The sequence below is a fragment of the Triticum aestivum genome, chromosome 1B, assembly GCF_018294505.1.
Source record: "Triticum aestivum cultivar Chinese Spring chromosome 1B, IWGSC CS RefSeq v2.1, whole genome shotgun sequence".
Taxonomy (NCBI): Eukaryota; Viridiplantae; Streptophyta; class Magnoliopsida; order Poales; family Poaceae; genus Triticum; species Triticum aestivum.
The window spans coordinates 252,347,344-252,370,720 of NC_057795.1; positions in this window are offsets into that span (position 1 = coordinate 252,347,344).

The following is a 23,377-nucleotide window of genomic DNA, read 5'->3' on the forward strand; positions in this document are numbered from 1 at the left end:
ATCAACAAGAAGAAGACCAACGATGCCACATCTTCCACATAAAGGCCGGCATCAATGGAAGGTCCGTCAACGTCATCATTGATGGAGGTAGTTGTCACAACTTGCCAAGTGAAGAACTATGCTCCAAGCTTCAATTGGTCAAGATGAAGCATCCGCACCCCTACAAGGTCCAATGGCTAAGTGACTCTGGCACTATACGAGTTGAGCATACGGTCCAAGTCTCCTTCAAAATTGGTGCATATGAGGACACCTTGGAGTGTGATGTGGTCCCAATGACCATTTCCCACCTCCTTGGTCGACCATGGCAATTCGACCGTGGTGTCATCCACAACGAGCGTACCAATCACTATAGCTTCAAGATGAAAGGAAAAGAGTATGTGCTATGACCTATGTCTCCTAGTCAATTGATAGCCGACAAGCAAGCCACCCATCGTGGAGAGAAGAGTGAGAAAGTGATCCACCAAAAAGTGAGTGAGAGCCACAAGCCAAACTTGAGCGCCTCTTCGCCTAGAGAGAAAAACCTCATACTATTTGCCGCAAAAAGTGAGATGAGAGAAGTGTGTGAGAACCCATCGAGTGTGATGCACTTTGTCCTTGTGCGCAAGGATGGGGAACCAAAAGCTAACACCTCTCATGAGCTACCTTTAGTGTTTCAATCTCTTTTGCAGGAATTCCAAGATGTTTTCCCCGATGAGCTACCTCTGGGTCTACCTCCTCTATGAGGCATTGAGCATCAAATCGACCTCATCCCCGAAGTGCCCCTGTCAAACAAAGCTCCATACCGCGTCAACCCAGAAGAAACTAAGGAGATCCAACGGCAAGTACAACAACTAATCGACAATGGTAATGTACGTGAAAGCCTAAGCCCTTGTGCCGTTCTCGTTATACTTGTGCCTAAGCAAGATGGAAGTTTCCGCATGTGTTCCGGTTGTAGACCTATAAATGCTATTACCGTTCGTTATAGGCATCCCATTCCTCGCTTAGACGATATGCTTGATGAACTTAGCAGTGCCGCCTTTTTCTCAAAAATTGATCTTAAGAGTGGCTATTATCAAATCCACATACAAGAGGGTGATGAATGGAAAACTGCTTTCAAAACCAAATTTGGCTTATATGAGTGGTTAGTTATGCCTATGGTTTTATCGGAAGCTCCCGGTACTTTCATGCGTCTTATTGATTTTATGCTTCGACCTTATATTGGAGTCCTTGTTGTGGTTTACTTTGATGACATTCTTGTTTTTAGCAAATCCATGAAAGAACATCTTAATCATGTTAGGGCTGTTTTGCAAACGCTTCGCAAGGAACGTCTTTATGCCAACATGAAAAAGTGCATGTTTGGTGTTGACAAACTTGTTTTCTTGGGTTTTGTCGTTTCTTCCAAGGGTGTCCATGTTGATGAATCTAAAATTGAAGCAATTAAAACTTGGCCCCAACCCATCAATTTGCAACAAGTGCGTAGCTTTCTTGGTCTCGCAGGTTTTTACGTCGCTTTATGAAAGACTTTAGCACTATTGCCGCTCCTTTGCATGCCTTGAGTAAGAAGAATGCTCCTTTTGTTTGGGGATCCTTGCAATCCACCGCTTTTGATGAGCTCAAGTCTTTGCTTACTCATGCTCCGATTCTTGCTTTGCCCAATTTTGACAAAACTTTTGAGGTTCATTGTGATGCAAGTGGTACCGGAATTGGCAGAGTTTTGATGCAAGAAAAACGAGCCATTGCATATTTTAGTGAAAAACTCTCCGGTGCTCAACTTAACTATCCCATCTATGACAAAGAATTGTATGCTTTAGTGCGTGTGCTACATGTTTGGGAACATTATCTTAGACCTCATGAGTTTGTCATCCATACCGATCATGAAACACTAAAGTACTTAAAAGGCCAAACTAAGTTAAACAAGCGTCATGCCAAATGGAGTGAATTTATTGAATCTTTCCCCTATGTGATCAAGTACATTAAGGGTAAGGAAAATGTAGTTGCAGATGCACTTTCACACATATGCACGCTTGTCACTAAACTTGAGTTGAGTGTTATTGGCTTTGAGGACATAACAGACTTGTATGCTAATGATCCATCTTTTGCGACTCCATATGCTAAATGTTTGACGCATACATCTTGGGAACAATATTACATCAAGGATGGTTATCTTATGAGAGCTAACAAACTATGCATTCCCGAGTCTTCTCTTCGTTTTCTCCTTTTGCAAGAGGCTCATGGAGGCGGACTCATGGGACATTTTGGACGCGACAAGACATTCACCATGCTCTCCAAGTACTACTTTTGGCCCAAGATGTTCCGCGACGTCTCACGCTTCACCACCCGATGCTCTACATGTCGCAAAGCTAAGTCTAAAGCTCAATCCCACGGTCTTTACATGCCTCTTCCGATTCCTTATCAACCTTGGGAAGACATTAGCATGGATTTTGTACTTGGTTTGCCTAGAACTCAAAATGGCAAGGATTCCGTGTTTGTTGTTGTGGACCGATTTTCTAAGATGGCACATTTCATTCCTTGCAACAAGATAGACGATGCTTCACATGTTGCAAATCTCTTTTGTAGGGAAATCTTGCGCCTCCATGGAGTAACAAAGACAATCGACTCCGACCGCGACGTCAAGTTCTTGAGTTGCGCTAAGCTCAGAACCGAGCTCTTGTTCTCATCCGCATATCACCCTCAAACCGATGGCCAAACGGAGGTGACGAACCGTACACTCTCCACTCTACTTCGCGTGTTGATCAAGAAGAACATCAAGGAGTGGGAGGAGTGTCTACCCATCGCCGAGTACGCCTACAACCGTGCAAGACATTTGACGACCTGCAAGTCCCCCTTTCAGGTCGTCTACGGCTTCAACCCGTTGTCCCCATTGGACATTCTACCTCTTCCTCTACAAGAGCGCACCACCTCGACGCAAGTGCCCGTGCAAGCTACATCAAGAAGATGCATGAAGATACAAGGCACACCAACGAGCGCCAAGTACAACGACTCGCGACCAAGCTCAACGTCAACAAGCATCCCATGATATTCAACATTGGAGACCTCGTGTGGCTACACCTTCTCAAGGACCGCTTCCCCAACGAACGCAAGTCCAAGCTTCTCCCTCGAGCCGATGGACCCTTCAAGGTCCTAGCACGCTACAACAACAACGCTTACAAGCTCGATCTTCCATGCGGCAAGTACAACGTGAGCGACATCTTCAACGTCTCCGATCTCCCCTGTACCATGGTGATGAGGATTTCGATCCGAGGTCGGATCTTTCCCAAGGGGGGGGGGAGATGGTGCAGAGCATCCTTCGGTCATCCCCATGGACCTTCCATTGTCTCACCAAGCACCAAGAGGACCCATGACTAGAGCACGAGCTAGAGCTCTTGAGACCGAGGTGACTTCTCTCCTTAGTTATATATCACATGATCCTCTCGAGACATGGCTACTACCTCAATCCGAAATGTTGTGCATGATTAGGTACCAAGAGGACCCTCCCGAGGATGCACATGAAGATGGTCAAGACCCCGAGTCCACGAAAGAAGAGAACCAATGGAAGAAGGCAAGAACAGCCTCCAGGCACCGGACATCCGGCCAGGACCCCGCACATCCGGCCACTCGAGATCTACACGGCCAGGCTTCTGCAAAAGAAGCTACAGGGACCGGACTTCCGGCGTCCAGCCTGGACATCCAGCCCCCCTCACCGGAAATCCGGCCAAAGTCCCGGACATCTGGTACCAGCGTCCAGAGAGCACAGAAGGTCGCCCCGTCAGCCCCAACATCCGGCCAGCACCCCGGACATCCGGCACCTCCCGAAGCTGCGGACATCCGACCCCTCCAAGCGGACATCCGGCGTCGCCCATCCAAAGAACAGAACAGCCAGCTGCATGAGCACGGACATCCGGCCCCTCAGCCCGGACATCCGGCCCCTCGCGAGCCACTGGACATCCAGCCCGACGCCCGGACATCCGGACCTCCCTGTCTATGAACAGTGTAAGGGCCGAGGCCCATGTATCCCTTTTCACCCCTAGACTATATATGCTCCATCCCCACCTACGTTTTAGGGTCAGCATTGTGATAGCTCATTTAGAGATAGAGCTCTCCTCATCCGTACCAGATCTACTCCACTTGAGGTACCGTGCCTCTTCGAAGAAGATCCATTCGGATTCAAGGCCTCCATCCGGAGAAGACAATCAAGACCTCCTCACGGAGAAGAACGGTACTCTTGTATCTTCCCTTTAGTGATTTTGGATCTTGTGATACTTTATGCTTTCCGTGATCTAGCCCTTGTGTGATCGATTCCTTGTCGGTTGAGTGTTTCTCTCGTTTCTCCCCGTGATTCCCCTTGTGTTCTTCCGCGTGTTTTTTGTGTTTCCCCATAGGATCCACTCCAAACGTGAAACATCGACCCCTAGGGTTCCGCCCTACATCAGCCTAGCTTGGAGAAGGATGAACATTGGAGCAAGAACAAGCATGGAGATGATGGCATGCACAAGGGGAACAAGAATGGAGTTACAAGTGATGATTTCAGGACTTTGAAGCCACCATAATGGGTGCATGAAGCCTTGGACAAAATATACAAGATGCCACTTCATAAATTTCGTCCTGAGGCTATTCTAGGTGTTGTGTCACCTTATTATTGGTTCAGGCCCATGTAATTTCGAAATACATAAGTATAGGTTATTTCTAGAGTCCGTATGTATGGGGAAACAAGAGATAGGGTTGATTTCGGACCCCTCCACCAAGGGCCACGAAATTCCCCCCTCTTCCTCCATATACACAGCCCTTAGGGCACCGTTTAGACTGTGGGTATTGTTTAGATTAAAGTTCACCATAGCTGCAACTTCGTGTACTTTGTTTGTGTTTAACGACCAGACAAAGGCGTCACTGAACCCCACCTTGATCAATAAAGCTTTCCTCTTATATTCGCAATATCCAGATTGCAATCTTAGTTTCTTGCTTGTTCTTTGTTTGCCTACAGGAAACAGACCTTCGTGGTCAGGTGGATCGTGGTCAATAACCTCTTGGAGTTGGTTTAGCGATTGCTAAGGCGCGACGTCCTCGCACGTTCGTAGTCGGATCGTCAAAGTCGACTTCCTCCAAAACGATAGCCACCATCTCATCGAAAGATGGGACACCTTTGCCTCTATCACGTGGATTCACTCATCTCTCTCATGGGATGGTGGCTCTCCTCACATGACAAATGGGGCATCTCGACATATGTGGGTGTTGGAGAGATGTTGGTGCAAATGTCTACATGCTCGACTCCTATCGCCGTGGTCAAAGGGGATGGCCCTTGCTCGACCTTCTTGTCACCGTCTTGGTGTGGGAGGCCCATATGATGTGGCACCTTGTAGCTCGTCTCCATGACTAAAGGGAGTTTCCCATGCTCGGCCATCTTCCTTGGGGGGCTTCCGAAGATGGAAGTGTCACCCTCGCTCGTGGGTAGTCGCCTTGGACTTGATGAAGTCGATGTAGGCGTACACGTGGGAAGTAGGCGAAGATGCCGTACATCCAAAGGCGAAGATGCCTTGATAGAACTTGGCGAAGATGCCGAGGTGGTGGTGGTATCCATAGCGCCGTCTTGGTGGTGGTCGTCTCGCGGTCTTCTCTTTTACTCATGAAGCTTGGACTTGGCGTGAAGTAGGGCTTGTTGGGACTTTTGCATTTGCGCTTGTGGAGCATCTTCATGATGATGATGTCGTTGTCGTGCTTGAGCACGATGGCGTTCGTCGTCGTCATGCACATGATGCTTGGAGGTGACTTGCCCTTCATGACGATGTGGATCACGAACGTGATGGTGGTCGCCATGTAGATGTGGACGAGGACGAATTGCACTTGCATCGTTTCCGTGCTCCGAAGACTTGTCGCTTGAACGTCGCCACCTTGAAGATAACGAAGGGGAAGAAGACTTGATCAAGGCTCTAATCTCCTCCATCCTGGCATCTTGCTCCTCTTTATGTGCGGAAATCTTCTTGTCGCTGTAGTCCCCTTTCCTTGCTTCGGAGTGAAAAATGTCGATGGAGATGTTCTTGATGCGCTCTCGCAATCTTGTTGTGCACCTTGCATTTGTCGTTGTAGATCGAAAATGGACGCTTTGGAGATGTAGTTGTTCACGCCATCGTTGTTGTCGTAGACCGGGGAGGAAATGCCTTGCCTATCCATCACAAGACTCGAGCAAATATGAGTGGGAGAAAGAGAAGAACTATACCAAATGTACCTTGACCAATGTTGAAGATGGATCAATGATCACTCAAATGTGTAACAAGGAAATAGCACAATTGGTACCAATTCTTGTCGGTTCTCACACCTACACAAGTAAAGCTTATGGTGGAGCTCGGTGAGGATAGTGGCACAAAAATTTAATGCAAAATGTTAGCAAGTGTCAATAATGTTGAAAGAGATTCACAAATTCGCAAGTGAAACAAGTAGACCAATAGCAATGTGGCACACGGAAACACACACACGGATAGATAAATGGGGTCGTGCAACCAAGGAATGAGCACAAAATGTGGAATCCACGGAAAACGCTGGTGCTGCACAACTCAAGAGAGACGCTAGCACGATTGCTCTATAGGCGGATACGACACTTGTGCACAACCTATGATATGCAAAATATAGCAACTTTCTATCCCAAGTATGCTATGTATGTGTGGTTCCCGGTGTTTCTCTCAAGATGATCCAAGATGATCGGATATGACAATCTTATATGCAATGTGGTATAATGCTATGGCACTTGCTTACAAGCTCTTCTGCTCTTTCTCTTTTGCTTAAAAGCTTTATTTCTTTTTTTGTATGGCCACTTTTGCACAATGCACAAACGAAGATAGCAATTGTGTATATGAGGGAACAAACTTGTGACACACGATATGATACCAAGATATGCACCACGATGATATGGTATGTATGCTATGGGAAGTATAACCACTAATGTGCACAAGTAGCGTTGTCGGCAATACTCAAAAGGCTAGTCTCGATAGGCAAGTAACGCAAAATGGGCTAGGCGTTAATAATGCAATGGCAAGGGGGATATACAAAGGAGGGATACCATGATACCAAGATGATATGGAGGTTACCGTCCGTGACGATGATGAGTGGCGGTATTCTTGATGTAGAAACCAAGATGATGGAGACTCGTCCCTAAGTAGCCGAAACACCTTAGGAAACGGAAAAACCACGAACTCAAAATCTCAAACGTCAAATGTCAAAATGGTGGTAGCGGGAATGCGGTGGTGGTTTGCACTTGGCAAAGCAGAAGTATTGGTGGAAACCCAAGTAGCTGAAGTTGACCGGGTTATGGTGATGGAAGCGTATGATGGGCTATACACGGATTCAAAGTTGAAAGCACGTCCTAAGTAGCCGAAACACCTTAGGAGACACAACTCTCAACACAACAAAATTGGGTTAAGTTGGGTTGGCGGAAGTGTATGGTGGGCAAGCCTATGCGTAAGTTATGGTGGTGGTTCATGAAGAAGCAATTGTCCCAAGTATCCTAAACACCTTAGGAGACTCAAGTCACTACTCAAACAACCTCAAATGCTGTGGGGAACGAAATGGGTTAGGTTGCGGAAGTCGGTGGTGGCAATGCGGATGTTATGGTGGAAGGCCTAGGCAAAGATGCCAAAGTTCCAAAAATTTGATGGAGTCAAAACGTGGTAAAACCAACGCGTGGACCTCGGGCACATTGATAGCTTCAAAACGAGCCAAAGAACACTCAAATCGGAGTTCGGAGCAAAAAGTTATGATGAAAAAGGTGAAAGAGGCGGATGCTGAAATTCTGTGCAATGTCTCTGGTTAGGCCGGAAGTTTCAGGCCTAGGGCCGGAAGTTCCGGGCTCCGGAAGTTTCGGGGGTGCCCGGAAGTTCCGGGGGTCGCAGAAAAAGTCTCGGGTGAGCCGGGGTATTTTGGTAAACTCTTTGTTTAGCCCGGAAGTTCCGGGCAAGGACGGAAGTTCCGGGGGACGGAAGTTCCGGGGGACGGAAGTTCCGGGGGTCGTGGAATTTCATCCGGGACGAACCCTAAATTCCAGATCTGAGAACGGGGGCGAAAAACACGATCTCCTGGGGCAAAATTGAGACGATTTCGTGGATGGAAATGGGGGAAAAGAAGGGGAACGCTAGATCCACTCATAACACAGCGAATCCATGGACCAAAATCAACAAAACATCATCAAAACCAACAAATCACAAAAAAATTTGGGGGCTATTTTTGTGGGGATTTTCGGATTTAGGACGAAATCAACAAAATCAAGCTAGAAAACAAATGGTAGGGGCTCCAAAAATGTGATCAACGCGGCTCCTGATACCAAGATGATGTAGGGCGGAACCCTAGGGGATGATCTTTCATGTTTGGAGAGGATCCCTATGAGGAACACGAAGAACACGCGGAAGGAAACGAGGGAAATCACAGGGGAACGCAAGAGAAAACACTCAACCAACACAAATATGATCACACATGTGCTAGATCCAAGAAACACATAGAGATACACGGTCCAAATCCAACAAAGGACGTACAAGTGGCGGTAGCTCATCTCCGAGAGGAGGTCTTGAATCCACGAGGGATCTTCCCGTAAAGGGGTCTTGAATCCATGGTGGATCTTCTCCGAAGAGGCCGCGGTCTCTCACAAGGAGGAGATCGGTATGGATGAGCAAAGCTCTATCTCAATTGAGCTAAATCAATGCTAACTCTAACTAGGAGGAGGGGGGTCTATATATAGTCTAAGCCACGAAGGGGTAAGTGAGGGGCGAAGGGGTACATGGACCTCGGCCCAAGTCATGCATGCAGGTGGGATCCGGATGATCCGAATGGTGGCCAGGATGATCCGGGTGTCGGGGGTCCGGATGATCCGGGCAACCATTCGGATGATCCGGCTTCGTCGAGCAGGCTTCGGGTGCCTTCGGGCACATTACCCGGATCGTCCGGGTGAGGGTGCGGATCATCCGGCTGAAGGCCTGGACGATTCGGGCAAGTCTTGTCTTGTCCGTTCTTCTTCCTTCTCCTCTTCCATGCTTGGCCTTGGTCCTTGGATTCTCCATGGTCATCTTGGTTGTACCTAAGTATATGCGAGGTCCATGCATGAGGTAGTAGCCATGTCTCACATGCGGAAAGTGACGGTTCGAAGAGGAGTGAATTCACCTTGTGTCCAATGGCGTATGTTCGAGGTCGCTTCATATGTCCTCTTGGGGCTCGGAGAGTAGTCGGAGTGTACATGGGGATGAAGGTGGGATGCTCCGCATCACTGCACCTGCTTTGTTTGATCATGTTGCCAGGAACGGATACAAGATTTTGCATGAGGACATTGTCTCGTACCGGAACAACCTGGCGGCGGCACTAGCGGAGCCTCAGCAGTGGGACCCTATGGTGCCTGCTCCCGAGCACTTCAACATTGGACCTCATGGCTTCTACAACTGGTGGTTACCGAGTTAGGCCAAAAGCCTAAGCTTGGGGGAGTACGTATTTCCACTGACATTACATTCATGTTCAGTCATTTTATTCCAGTTGTCGGTGTCCACACTTTTTCATTGTATCATCCAAGCTTAAATTATTTTTTCTTGCTTTCTTCTTGTGTATTTGAAAAACTTTGAGAAAATCCAAAAAATATGTTTCTTGCTTCTTTTGGATTTCTCTTCCTAGTTTAAATGTTGTAGCACTAAAAAGAAAACCCAAAAAGATTTCCTTGTTATTCTTTTACTTGTTGGGAGCTTTCCCGTGTAAATAGTTTTTCTTGTTTTTGCTTTTCCCTTTTTCATTTGCTTGCTTTCGAAAAATCCAAAAACTCGAAAAATATTTTAGTGTGTTTTCTCTTAATTTCTTTTTCTATTATCGAGTCATACCGAGGAGAAGACCATGATGAAAATGTTCAGTGGCTCTCATTTGCATTATTGTTGATCTAACAAAGAGCCCATATTACCTTGTCTTCTCCTCTTGAATAAAATAATTGCAGATTCCAGCTTAGTCCATGGCACTCTTGTACTATTATTATCTTCAAATCGTTCGGCCGTGCAAGTGAAAGACAATAATGACGATATTAGATCAACTGGCCGTGGCAAAGAGAAACGGGTATGAACTCGACTTGTTCTGTTTTTGTAAACATGTTTAACCTAGTATCCATGATTCAGTCTATTATGATCAAACATGTTTGCAATGACAATTAGAGATTATAGTTTCTCATGCCATGCATAAGTAGCTATGAGTGAATATTGACTTATCTTGGATATCAACATTGCGTTAAAATGATTGTGATGTAGTATGATGATATGGTATCCTTCTTTGAATGTTCGAGTGGCTTGACTTGCCACATGTTCATGCATGTAGTTGAATCAAAACCAACATGGCCTCTATGATATTTAAGCTCATGGTGTTCATATCCTACTAAAGCTAGTATCCAATGTTACTTATGCATAATGCATGATCATGACGGTTGCTGCTCTCTAGCTGGCTGCTTGATGCGGAGCATCCTTCCATCATCCCCATGGACTCTACAGAAACACATCCAACCCCTCAAGGACCTATGACTCGAGCACGTGCAAGAGCTCTTGAAACCGAGGTGACATCACTCCTCTCACAATTCCCTTTCGATTCACATGAGACATGGTTACTACCTCAAACGGAAACGCTATGCATACTCAGGTACCAAGGAGTTCACCGTGAAGAAGCTAGGAAGCAAGGAGAACCGGAAGCGGAAGACATGCATGAAGACGGAGAGGAAAAAGCACCAAGGACCAGGGTGGCCGGACGATCCGGACGGCGGCCCGGACGATCCGGACAGAGCCCGGACGATCCGGAACCTGGCCCGGACGATCCGGCTAATTCGATCGAAGACTACAGAAGCCTCCCCCCTGAAGCCGGATCATCCGGACCCCGTCCCGGATCATCCGGACCCTGCCCGGACGTCCGGACCGCCAGCCGGACATCCGGCCCTGCGCCTCCACCAGTCGACTCTCCGGATCATCCGGGCCTCCACCCGGATCATCTGGACCAGCCCGGATCATCCGGCTTCGGACCCGGATCATCCGGCCAGCGCATGTGTGCGCGTGTTGGGCTGAGCCCGTGTACCCCTTCGCCCCCTAGCCTATAAATAGGACTCCTCCTCCTCCTTTTGAGACTTAGCATCGGATTAGCTCATGTTTGTGTGAGAGCCTTTGCTCATCCACTTGGATACTTCTCCTCGGAGATCAGGACCTCTCCAGAGAAGATCCCCAAGCGGATTCAAGACCCCTCTTTAGGGAAGAACATCAAGGCCTCCTCTTGGAGAAGAACGGTTCCGTTGTATCCTTTCCCTTTGTTGATTGTGGATCATATGTTACTGTATGTGTGTGGTGATCTAGCACTTGTGTGATCGATTCCTTGTTGGTTGAGTGATTCCCTCTCGTCCCCCCCCCCTCCGTGTTTCCCTTTGTGCTTCCGCGTGTTCTTCGTGATTCCCTGTAGGATCCACTCCAAACGTGAAAGATCGACGCTATAGGGTCCCACCCTACATCATCTTGGTATCATGAGCCACGTTGATCACGTTTTTGGAGCCCCTACCCCGTGATTTCTAGCTTGATTTTGTTGTTTTCGTCCTAAATCCGAAAATCCCCACCAAAAATAACCCCAATTTTTTTTTGTGATTTGTTAGTTTTGAGGATGTTTTGTTGATTTTGATCCGTGGATTCGGTGTGTAACTCGTGGATCTTGCTTTTCCCCACCTTCTCCACCTCAAAATCCATCCAAAATCCGTGAAATCGTCAAATTTCTCCCCGTTTTCGTGTTCTTCCCGAGCAGTTCCCGAGCGAGATTGACCTGCCCGGATCATCCGGACCCCGACCCGGATCATCCGGACATGCTCGGATCATCCGGCTCCTGGCCCGGATCATCCGGCTTCCTCTGCCGAAACTGCAGTTTTGCAGTCCTCCTCCACCACCCCAACCACCACCACTTCCACCTGCCAAACCCCAGCAACACAACCTCTGTACTACCTTTCGACTTTGGGTTCGACAATTTGAGTGAGATTTTCGTGTCCTTTTGTGTTTCGGCTATTTAGGCGCGGTGCGACATCAACAACTACCGCTCATTTTCGTCGACTACTCATCGTCGCTGCGGACGGTAACTTCGTCCACATCTTTGTCATACCTTGCAATTGCATTGATAACCATCATATACCATCTTTTGCGTTGCTTACCCATCGAGACTAGCCATTGAGTATTGCCGGCAACGTGACTTGTGCACATTAGTAAGCATACCCCATATCATACATATCATCGTGGTGCATATCTCGGAATCAACTTGTGTGTCACAAAGTTGTCATCGCATACACAATTGCTATCTTGGTTCGTGAAGTTTGCATAAGAAAAGAGCTCACAAGAGAAAGAGCCACTCAAGCTTTTAAGCAAAGAGGAAAGATAAGCAAAGAGCTTATGAACAAGAAGCATAGCATCATACAACATTAAGATTGTCATATAAGATCATCTTGGATCATTGCACCGAAATACCATACATATAGCATACCTGGGATAGAGATTGTTGCATTTTTGCCTAGTAGGTTGTGCACAAGCTCCGTATCCGCCTATTGTGCAATCGTGCTAGCGTCTCTCTAGTATTGTGCAACAAGAGCATTTTCGTGGATTCCACATTTTGGCTCACTTTTGGTTTGCACAATCCCATTTATCTATTTGCGTGTGTGTTTCCGTGTACCACTACTTGCTTGGTCTACTTGTTACATTTGCGAATTTGCGAATCCTTTTCAACATTTTTGAGTCAAGCTAACAATTGCAATCAATTTTGTACCACCATCCTAACCAAGCTCCACCAAAAGCTTTTACTTGTGTAGGTGTGAGAATCGACAAGGATTGGTACCAATAGTGCTATTTCATTGTCCACATTTGAGTGAACTTGATTCATCTTCAACTTAGGTCAAAGGTACATTGGTATTAGTTCTTCTCCTTCTACCACTCACAATTTTACTTGGTATGATGGATAGGCCAAGTTCTTCTACAAATCCACCTCTCATCGAGAACGGCGACGACATGTCATCATTCGTCACAAAGAGCCACCTCTTTGGTGCTCAAAGGGCGTTACACCAAGAGCAACAAGCTATGAGCGACCGCATCGACAACCTCGCCACCGACTTGCGACTCTCCGAGCAACGTACAAGAGACTACTTCGACGACAAGTTCGACTCTCACAAGCAAGAAAATGATGCAAGAATGGACGAGATCCGCGCCTTGATGAGGAACCGGCATCATTCCACTTCTTCCTCCTCAAGACGGAGCCGCTCGAGTCGACACCCCAATGACACCTTCTCCGGCTCAAGTACACCGTCTTCGGCCATTCTTCGACGAGCCGCGCATCAAGACCGTCATGCACCTCGCATCCCGCTACATGACAAGCAGTCACAAGAGCAAGACGATGAGCAAGTCCCTCGCCATCAATCAAACCAAGTGGCTTTTGCTCAAGCTGAAGAACGGCAACGACTTCGGCGCCAAGAAGAAGAACGAGCGCGTCTACACCAAGAAGAACAAGACGCCGAGGCTCAACGTCTTCAACAACAACAACGAGAAGCGCAAGCGCTTGAGGTGCAACGTGCCCTTCAAGAATCAAGTCGTGCCATCGCCAACCGCAATCGCGAACGGCGCAATCAAGAGGAAGCCCTTCGAGATGAAATCCAAGAGAGGAACTACCATCCGCGTGCGCAACGGCAAGCTCCACAAGCCCCTCCTCAAGCTCGTCAAGCTCCCCTTCAACCTCAAGTTCAACAAGAGCAAGTTGATCATGGACTTCCTCCGCGCCAAGAGCAACATGAGGATGACTACCCTCCACGCCAAGGACGTCATCATCACCATCGCCAACAACACAATGAAGAGCAACGCTATGGCAAGCTCAAGTTCACAACGCCCAATTTCAAGGGAAGCAATGATCCGGAACAGTACCTCTCATGGGCATTGAAGGTCGACAAAATCTTTCGTTTACACAAATATGAGCAAGAGAAGAAGATCGCTATGGCATCACTTGAGTTCCAAGACTATGTGCTCATATGGTGGGAACAAGTCCTTGAACGCCGGGAAGCAAGAGGTGAACCTCCAATCACCACTTGGGCTCAAATGAAGGATGTCATGCGAGCACGTTCTGTGCCAACCTACTACAACCGCGATCTCTTCAAGAAGCTACAACTCCTCAAGCAAGGAACAAAGAGTGTTGAAGAATACTACAAGGAAATGGATATTGCCATGATTCGAGCCAATGTCACGGAAGATGATGAGCAAACAATGGCACGATTCTTGAATGGACTCAATCATCCCATCAAGAAGATCGCCGACTTCCAACCCTACTCCAACCTCATTGAGCTCGTGCATCAAGCTACAAAGGCGGAACGTCAAGTGCAAGATGACTTCAAGTACGCCAAGTACTCCTACAAGACACACGGCTTCTCCAACAACCAAGCTTCAACAACTACTCCAACTTCGACATCAACCAAGCCTTCTCCAAGCAACGACGACAAGTCAAGTTACAAGAAAACTTCCACAAGTTCAAGTCGTCTTCCTCCTACTACGAGCAACCTCAAGCCGCGTGCTTCATCATCTACTCCAACCGATGAGACCGTCAAGACAAGCTCCTTTAAGTGTTTCACTTGCGGCGGCCAAGGCCACAAGTCCTATTGATAGAGGCAGAGGTGTCCCGTCTTTCGATGAGATGATGGATATCGCTTTGGTGGAAGTCGACTTTGACGATCCGACTACGAACGTGCGAGGACGTCGCGCCTTAGCAATCGCTAAACCAACTCCGAGAGGTTATTGACCACGCCGGAACACGATCAACCTGACCACGAGGGTCTGTTTCCTGCGAGCAAACGAAGAACAAGCAAGAAACTAAGATTGCAATCTGGATATTGCGAATATAAGATGAAAGCTTTATTGATCAAGGTGGGGTTCTGTGACGCCTTTGTCTGGTCGTTGAACACAAACGAAGTACGCGAAGTTGCAGCTATGGCGAACTTTTAATCTAAACAAAACCCAAAGTCTAAACGATGCCCTAAGGGCTGTATATATGGAGGAAGAGGGGGGAATTTCGTGGCCCTTGGTGGAGGGGTCCGAAATCAACCCTATCTCTTGTTTCCCCACACATACGGACTCTAAAAATAGCCTATACTTATGTATTTCGAAATTACATGGGCCTGGCCCAATAATAAGGTGACGTAGCACCTAAAATAGCCTCGGGACGAAATTTATGAAGTCGCATCTTGTATATTTCGTCCAAGGCTTCATGCACCCATTATGGTGGCTTCAAAGTCCTGAAATCATCACTTGTAACTCCGTTCTTGTTCCCCTTGCGCATGCCATCATCTCCATGCTTGTTCTTGCTCCAATGTTCATCCTTCTCCAAGCTAGGCCCTTCATTTGTAAGAAAAACAAATGTATCCAATTTAGGCAGCATCATATTCTCATGAACATTAGAATCATTACCAAGAAACGAAAGTACCTGGTAATTTAGTTGGCGTGCACGAGCTCTAGTAATTGGTCCAGTATGTATAGCAGCAGGGGCTGTGGGTGTAACAATTGTATTGATGTCCTCATCATCCTCCCCTTCTTGAAATGAAGTCGTCCTCGACGGAAGTTCATCTTCCTCACCCAAATAAGGCTTCAAATCTGCAATGTTAAAAGTGGGACTAACCCCAAAATTTGCAGGCAACTCAAGTTTATATGCATTATCATTTATTTTCTCTAACACCTTAAAGGGACCATCAGCACGTGGCATTAACTTTGATTTGCGCAAATCAGGAAATCTATCCTTACGCAAATGTAACCAAACAAGATCTCCAGGTGCAAACACAACATGTTTTCTAAACTTATCTCCAGCAAGTTTATATTTAGCATTCATGCGCTCAATGTTTTCCTTAGTTAACTCATGCATTTTTAAAATCAATTCAGCACGTTGTTTAGCATCAAAATTAACCTTCTCCGAAGATGGAAGAGGCAACAAATCAATAGGTGCACGAGGTAGGAAACCATACACAACTTCAAAAGGGCACATCTTAGTAGTAGAATGCAATGAACGATTATAAGCAAATTCAATATGAGGCAAGCATTCCTCCCACATTTTCTTATTATTCTTCAAAACAGCCCTAAGCATAGTAGACAACGTTCTATTGACTACTTCAGTTTGTCCATCAGTTTGGGGGTGACAAGTAGTACTAAAAAGCAGTTTAGTCCCCAACTTAGCCCATAAACATCTCCAAAAGTGGCTAAGAAATTTAGTATCACGATCTGAAACAATAGTATTTGGCACACCATGCAAGCGAATAATTTCACGAAAGAACAAATCAGCAACATTAACAGCATCATCGCTTTTATGACATGGTATAAAGTGTGCCATTTTCGAGAATCTATCCACGACAACAAATATGCTATCTGATAGAGGCAAAGGTGTCCCGTCTGTCGATGAGATGGTGGATTTCGCTTTGGTGGAAGTCGACTTTGGCGATCCGACTACGAACGTGCGAGGACGTCGCGCCTTAGCAATCGCTAAACCAACTCCGAGAGGTTATTGACCACGCCGGAGCACGATCAACCTGACCACGAGGGTCTGTTTCCTGCGAGCAAACGAAGAACAAGCAAGAAACTAAGATTGCAATCTGGATATTGCGAATATAAGATGAAAGCTTTATTGATCAAGGTGGGGTTCTGTGACGCCTTTGTCTGGTCGTTGAACACAAACGAAGTACGTGAAGTTGCAGCTATGGCGAACTTTTAATCTAAACAAAACCCAAAGTCTAAACGATGCCCTAAGGGCTGTATATATGGAGGAAGAGGGGGGGAATTTCGTGGCCCTTGGTGGAGGGGTCCGAAATCAACCCTATCTCTTGTTTCCCCACACATACGGACTCTAAAAATAGCCTATACTTATGTATTTCGAAATTACATGGGCCTGGCCCAATAATAAGGTGACGCAGCACCTAAAATAGCCTCGGGACGAAATTTATGAAGTGGCATCTTGTATATTTCGTCCAAGGCTTCATGCACCCATTATGGTGGCTTCAAAGTTCTGAAATCATCACTTGTAACTCCGTTCTTGTTCTTGCTCCAATGTTCATCCTTCTCCAAGCTAGGCCCTTCATTTGTAAGCAAAACAAATGTATCCAATTTAGGCAGCATCATATTCTCATGAACATTAGAATCATTACCAAGAAACGAAAGTACCTGGTAATTTAGTTGGCGTGCACGAGCTCTAGTAATTGGTCCAGTATGTATAGCAGCAGGGGCTGTGGGTGTAACAATTGTATTGATGTCCTCATCATCCTCCCCTTCTTGAAATGAAGTCGTCCTCGACGGAAGTTCATCTTCCTCACCCAAATAAGGCTTCAAATCTGCAATGTTAAAAGTGGGACTAACCCCAAAATCTGCAGGCAGCTCAAGTTTATATGCATTATCATTTATTTTCTCTAACACCTTAAAGGGACCATCAGCACGTGGCATTAACTTTGATTTGCGCAAATCAGGAAATCTATCCTTACGCAAATGGAACCAAACAAGATCTCCAGGTGCAAAGACAACATGTTTTCTACCCTTATCTCCAGCAAGTTTATATTTAGCATTCATGCGCTCAATGTTTTCCTTAGTTAACTCATGCATTTTTAAAATCAATTCAGCACGTTGTTTAGCATCAAAATTAACCTTCTCCGAAGATGGAAGAGGCAACAAATCAATAGGTGCACGAGGTAGGAAACCATACACAACTTCAAAAGGGCACATCTTAGTAGTAGAATGCAATGAACGATTATAAGCAAATTCAATATGAGGCAAGCATTCCTCCCACATTTTCTTATTATTCTTCAAAACAGCCCTAAGCATAGTAGACAACGTTCTATTGACTACTTCAGTTTGTCCATCAGTTTGGGGGTGACAAGTAGTACTAAAAAGCAGTTTAGTTCCCAACTTAGCCCATAAACATCTCCAAAAGTGGCTAAGAAATTTAGTATCACGATCTGAAACAATAGTATTTGGCACACCATGCAAGCGAATAATTTCACGAAAGAACAAATCAGCAACATTAACAGCATCATCGCTTTTATGACATGGGATAAAGTGTGCCATTTTCGAGAATCTATCCACGACAACAAATATGCTATCCCTCCCCTTCTTTGTTCGAGGTAAACCTAAAGCAAAGTCCATAGATATATCCTCCCAAGGAACACTAGGTACAGGCAAAGGCATATATAAACCATGAGGATTGAGGCGTGACTTAGCTTTTTGACATGTAGTGCAGCGAGCAATAAAACGCTCAACATCCCGTCTCATCTTTGGCCAAAAGAAATGTGTAGCAAGTACGTCCTCCGTCTTCTTCACGCCAAAGTGTCCCATTAATCCTCCTCCATGCGCCTCCTGCAACAACAAAAGACGAACGGAGCTAGCTGGAATGCATAGCTTGTTAGCACGAAACACAAATCCATCGTTAACAACAAACTTGTTCCACATTCTTGCTTCTTTACAATTATGCATTACATCTTTAAAATCAGCATCATGCACATATTGATCTTTGATGGTCTCCAAACCAAATATTTTGAAGTCAAGTTGTGAAAGCATAGTATAGCGACGAGACAAAGCATTAGCAATAACATTTTCTTTTCCCTTCTTGTGTTTAATGACATAAGGGAAAGTCTCAATGAATTCAACCCATTTAGCATGTCTACGATTCAGTTTAGCTTGACTTTTAATATGTTTCAATGATTCATGATCAGAATGTATAACAAATTCTTTGGGCCATAAATAATGTTGCCATGTTTCTAAAGTCCGAACAAGAGCATATAATTCTTTATCATAAGTAGAATAATTCAGACTAGGCCCACTCAATTTTTCAGAAAAGTATGCAACAGGTTTGCCATCTTGTAATAGCACACCTCCTAATCCAATTCCACTAGCATCACATTCAAGCTCAAAAGTCTTATTAAAATCAGGAAGTTGGAGTAAAGGAGCATGTGTCAACTTATCTTTCAATACCGTGAAGGCTTCTTCCTGTGCGGTACCCCAAAGAAAAGGCACATCTTTCTTTGTAAGCTCATTGAGAGGTGCAGCAATGGTGCTGAAATCTCTCACAAAACGCCTATAGAATCCAGCGAGGCCAAGAAAACTCCTCACTTGTGTGACCGTTTTGGGCTGCGGCCAACTCTCAATAGCTTCAATCTTGGCTTTATCAACTTCAATTCCCTGTGGAGTAACAACATAGCCAAGAAAAGATACTCGGTCGGTGCAAAAGGTGCACTTCCCAAGGTTACCAAACAAACATGCATCACGTAGAGCAATAAAAACAGCACATAAATGTTCCAAATGTTCTTCCAAAGATCTGCTATAAATCAATATGTCATCAAAGTAAACTACCACAAATCGTCCAATGAAAGCACGTAAAACTTTGTTCATTAATCTCATGAAAGTACTAGGTGCATTAGTTAACCCAAAAGGCATGACTAACCACTCATATAATCCAAACTTAGTTTTAAATGCTGTTTTCCATTCATCTCCCAATTTCATACGAATTTGATGGTAGCCACTACGCAAATCAACTTTGGAGAATATTATAGAGCCACTCAATTCATCAAGCATATCATCTAGCCTAGGAATAGGATGACGATAACGAATAGTAATATTATTAATGCCTCTACAATCAACACACATACGTGATGTACCATCCTTTTTCGGCACTAGAATAATAGGAACAGCACAAGGACTAAGGGATTCGCGTATATAACCTTTGTCGAGAAGCTCTTGTACTTGACGCATAATCTCCTTCGTCTCCTCTGGATTGGTACGGTATGGTGCACGGTTTGGCAGTGAAGCACCGGGAATTAAGTCAATCTGATGCTCAATCCCTCGAATAGGCGGTAATCCCGGTGGCACGTCTTGTGGAAAGACATCAGCGAACTCCTGCAAAATGTTAGTGACAGCAGGAGGCAAAGAGGAAGGCACGTCCTCGAATGAAAATAATGCCTCTTTGCACACAAAAGCATAGCAAACAGATTTGCTGAAATCTAGGTCATCAATATCAGATTTGGTGGCAAATAAACATGCACTTTTCAATTTAATTTCAGAAGCAACACTAGATGGTTTATTATTAGGCTTCATTTGTTGCTCAAATTCTTTTGCCACAATCTGATTTTCACTCTTATTCGTCTCCTGTTTTGCTTTATTAGCTCTATTAATATCATCTTTCAAAATGGAATCAGGAGTCATAGGAAGCAAAGTAATATTTCTATCCGTATGAACAAGAGTATAGTGATTGTTTCTACCATGGTGTACAGAATTTTTATCAAATTGCCATGGTCTACCAAGTAATAAGGAACATGCTTGCATAGGTACCACATCACAATCAACATAATCAGCATATGTAGAGATACTAAAATGCACACGAACAGTACGTGTTACCTTAACCTTGCCGCTGTTGTTGAACCATTGGATGTAGTAAGGATGTGGATGTGGTCTTGTGGTGAGAGAAAGCTTCTCCACCATCTCCATGCTAGCCAAGTTGTTGCAGCTCCCTCCGTCTATGATGACGCGCACAGAACGTTCCTTCACAACTCCCTTGGTATGGAACAAATTGTGCCTCTGATTTTGCTCAGCTTGTGTGACCTGCACACTCAAAACACGTTGAGCAACTAAACATTCATACCTGTCAGTGTCTTCAGGAGCCATGTATTGCGTCTCATGATCAGAATCATCTCCACCATGTTCTTCACGTGTAATAAGAGCCAAAGTCTCCTCATCATAGTCACTAGCGGACTCATATCCACCATCCGCGGTAGCAATCATCACACGCGGAGATTTGCATTCTCTCGCATAATGACCTCCTCCCTTACAACGACGACAAATAATATCACTTGTGTGCCCTGTTGATGCCATGGAAGAAGAAGAACGCTGTGCAGGCCCCGCAGGTGCGCTCTTGGCAGATAATGGTGGTTGTGCCTGTTTTCTTGTATCACGGCTGGAGGTGGCACCGGATGGAGGTGTGGTGCAGTTGAAGTAGAAGATGCACGTGGTGTCCATGATGAAGGTCGGCTTGCAGAAAAGTTAGTTCGCCCCAATGCTTGTCGATCCTGTACTTCACGTTCAGCTTTACAAGCAAGATGGAATAAACGACTGATATTAGTATACTCCTTATAGTCTAGAATGGTCTGAATCTCTCTATTTAATCCACCCAGAAAACGTGCAAGCATAGCTTCATTCTCCTCAACAATACCACATCTAATCATGCCAGTTTGTAATTCCTGATAATATTCTTCTACAGAATTTTTCCCTTGTCTTAAACGCTGCAATTTTTGAAGCAATTCACGTTGATAATATGGTGGAACCCAATGCGTACGCATAGCAGTTTTCAAAGCAGCCCAAGTAGTTGGAATAGGATATAATCTACAATGTTCAGACCACCATACACATGCAAAACTAGTGAAAGCACAAACGGCAGCAGCAACTCGTCTCTCCTCAGGATATTGTAAACATGTAAATCGTTGTTCAGTTTCTAACTCCCAAGTAAGATATATATCAGGAACATATCTACCCTCAAATGGTGGAATATTCAATTTCAGTTTAGGAATATGGACATCATCTCGTACCTGAGGTGGTGGTGCAGGCCTACCATTACGAAGATATACCTGAGGTCGACCTGCTGGTGGTGGTACAGGTGGCTGCACGTAGTGTTGATTTTGATCAACCTCATCCTCATAGTCTCCCACATAATCATCCTCCTCCGCATCAGTAGCAGGAGCCACAGAAGTATCAACAGCAGCACCAACAGTTTGGCCAAACGCAAGAGGAACACGGCTTGCTCGGCGGAGGTCTGCTTCGCGACGTGGAGGTAGTCGTTGTTGTTGTTGTTGTTGGAGAGGTGCGTTAGCTGCAGCGGGTGGTGGTGGTGGAAGACGCGCGAGCAATTCATTAAACTTGTTATCGAGCTTTGTTTCGAACGTCTTCTCAAAGCCAGTGATCTTCTCCATGGCTTCTTCAAAATTGTTCAGCACATCTTGCACCTGTTCAGTCATCATTTGCTGAAACTTATCATGAAGCTCCTTGTTCGATAAATTCTCCCAGTCAATCTCGTCGGCTTGTGATCCTGGCATGGTTAACAGCAATAGAAACACACAAGAATATGATCCTACAGACTACGAACAAGTGGTGGTGGTGGGTGTCACAAATCCGTCAAGCAAATCTCAAATTCTTACCAGTTCTTACCGAGCAGCAGGCGGTGATCGGCAACCGTTGTAGTCAAAAACTCTCAAAGCTTGGATAGAGCGATTACCAGGGAGAGTCAAACACACGACGTAGATGTATGTGGAGCTGGGAAGGCTTATAATATGGTAGCAAAAAGGGTCAGCAATAATCAATTCAGAGATGCAAAGTTGAATAAACGCTCAACGACGGTACTGTGCTGGTCCTAGGCTAGACTGTGCTAGAGACGCGAGCCTAGAACACTAACAAAATCACGGCGCGGCACGTAAACAAGGGAAAAGCACACTCTGGAATTTTTTTTTTGCGCTCTTTTTTTTTGCGCTCTTTTTTTTTGCGCTGCTTTTTTTTTTTGCGAAAAATCACTATAATGGCGAGTGTCTCAAAACTCTTCTTAGCTCAAACTGACAGGATGGGCACGAAATTTTTTTGACCAATTTTTTTTTTTTTGACTGCCCGGACCCAAAAACTGGAAACGGGTCAAAAAAAACTTCCTATAATGGCACCTGTCTCAAAACACTCAGAAACACCTAAAAATAGGATAGCCAGAAATTTTTTCGAAAAATGCGTTTTCGAAAAATTTTGGGCCTAAACGGAGCGTGGCTACCCGACTCTTTTTTTTTTCCGAAACCTACTCCGGCAAGGAAACACGAATCGGAATCTAGATGGATCCCGAAAACAAACCTAATAAGCAAGGAACTCGGATTGGTGGTGGATATATGGTGGTGGTATATGGCAGCGGTGGTGGTAGCGGTGGTAGTATATGGATATGGATCGGTGGTGGTATATGGGCACGGATTGGTGGTGGTATATGGATACGAATTCGGAGCGGTGGTGGTAGATGGCAGGGGCGATGATGATGGTGCGGCGGCGGCGTGACAACTTATGACCAGAACTCGAAACTCTAAAAGACTAGACTCTAAGACCAGCAACTAGACCGACGATGCAACCGCAAATTCAACAAAGCAAAACCCTAAAAAGATTATGCAAAGGCTCAGATTGGTTCGGATATGATGAACTAACCCTATTTTTTTGTGGCTTTTTCGTGGACTGTAGGTATGAAGAACAGACTCGATCTAAACTACGAAAAACTGTAAAATCTCACCGAGCAACCTGGAAATCTGATACCACTTGATAGAGGCAAAGGTGTCCCGTCTTTCGATGAGAAGATGGATATCGCTTTGGTGGAAGTCGACTTTGACGATCCGACTACGAACGTG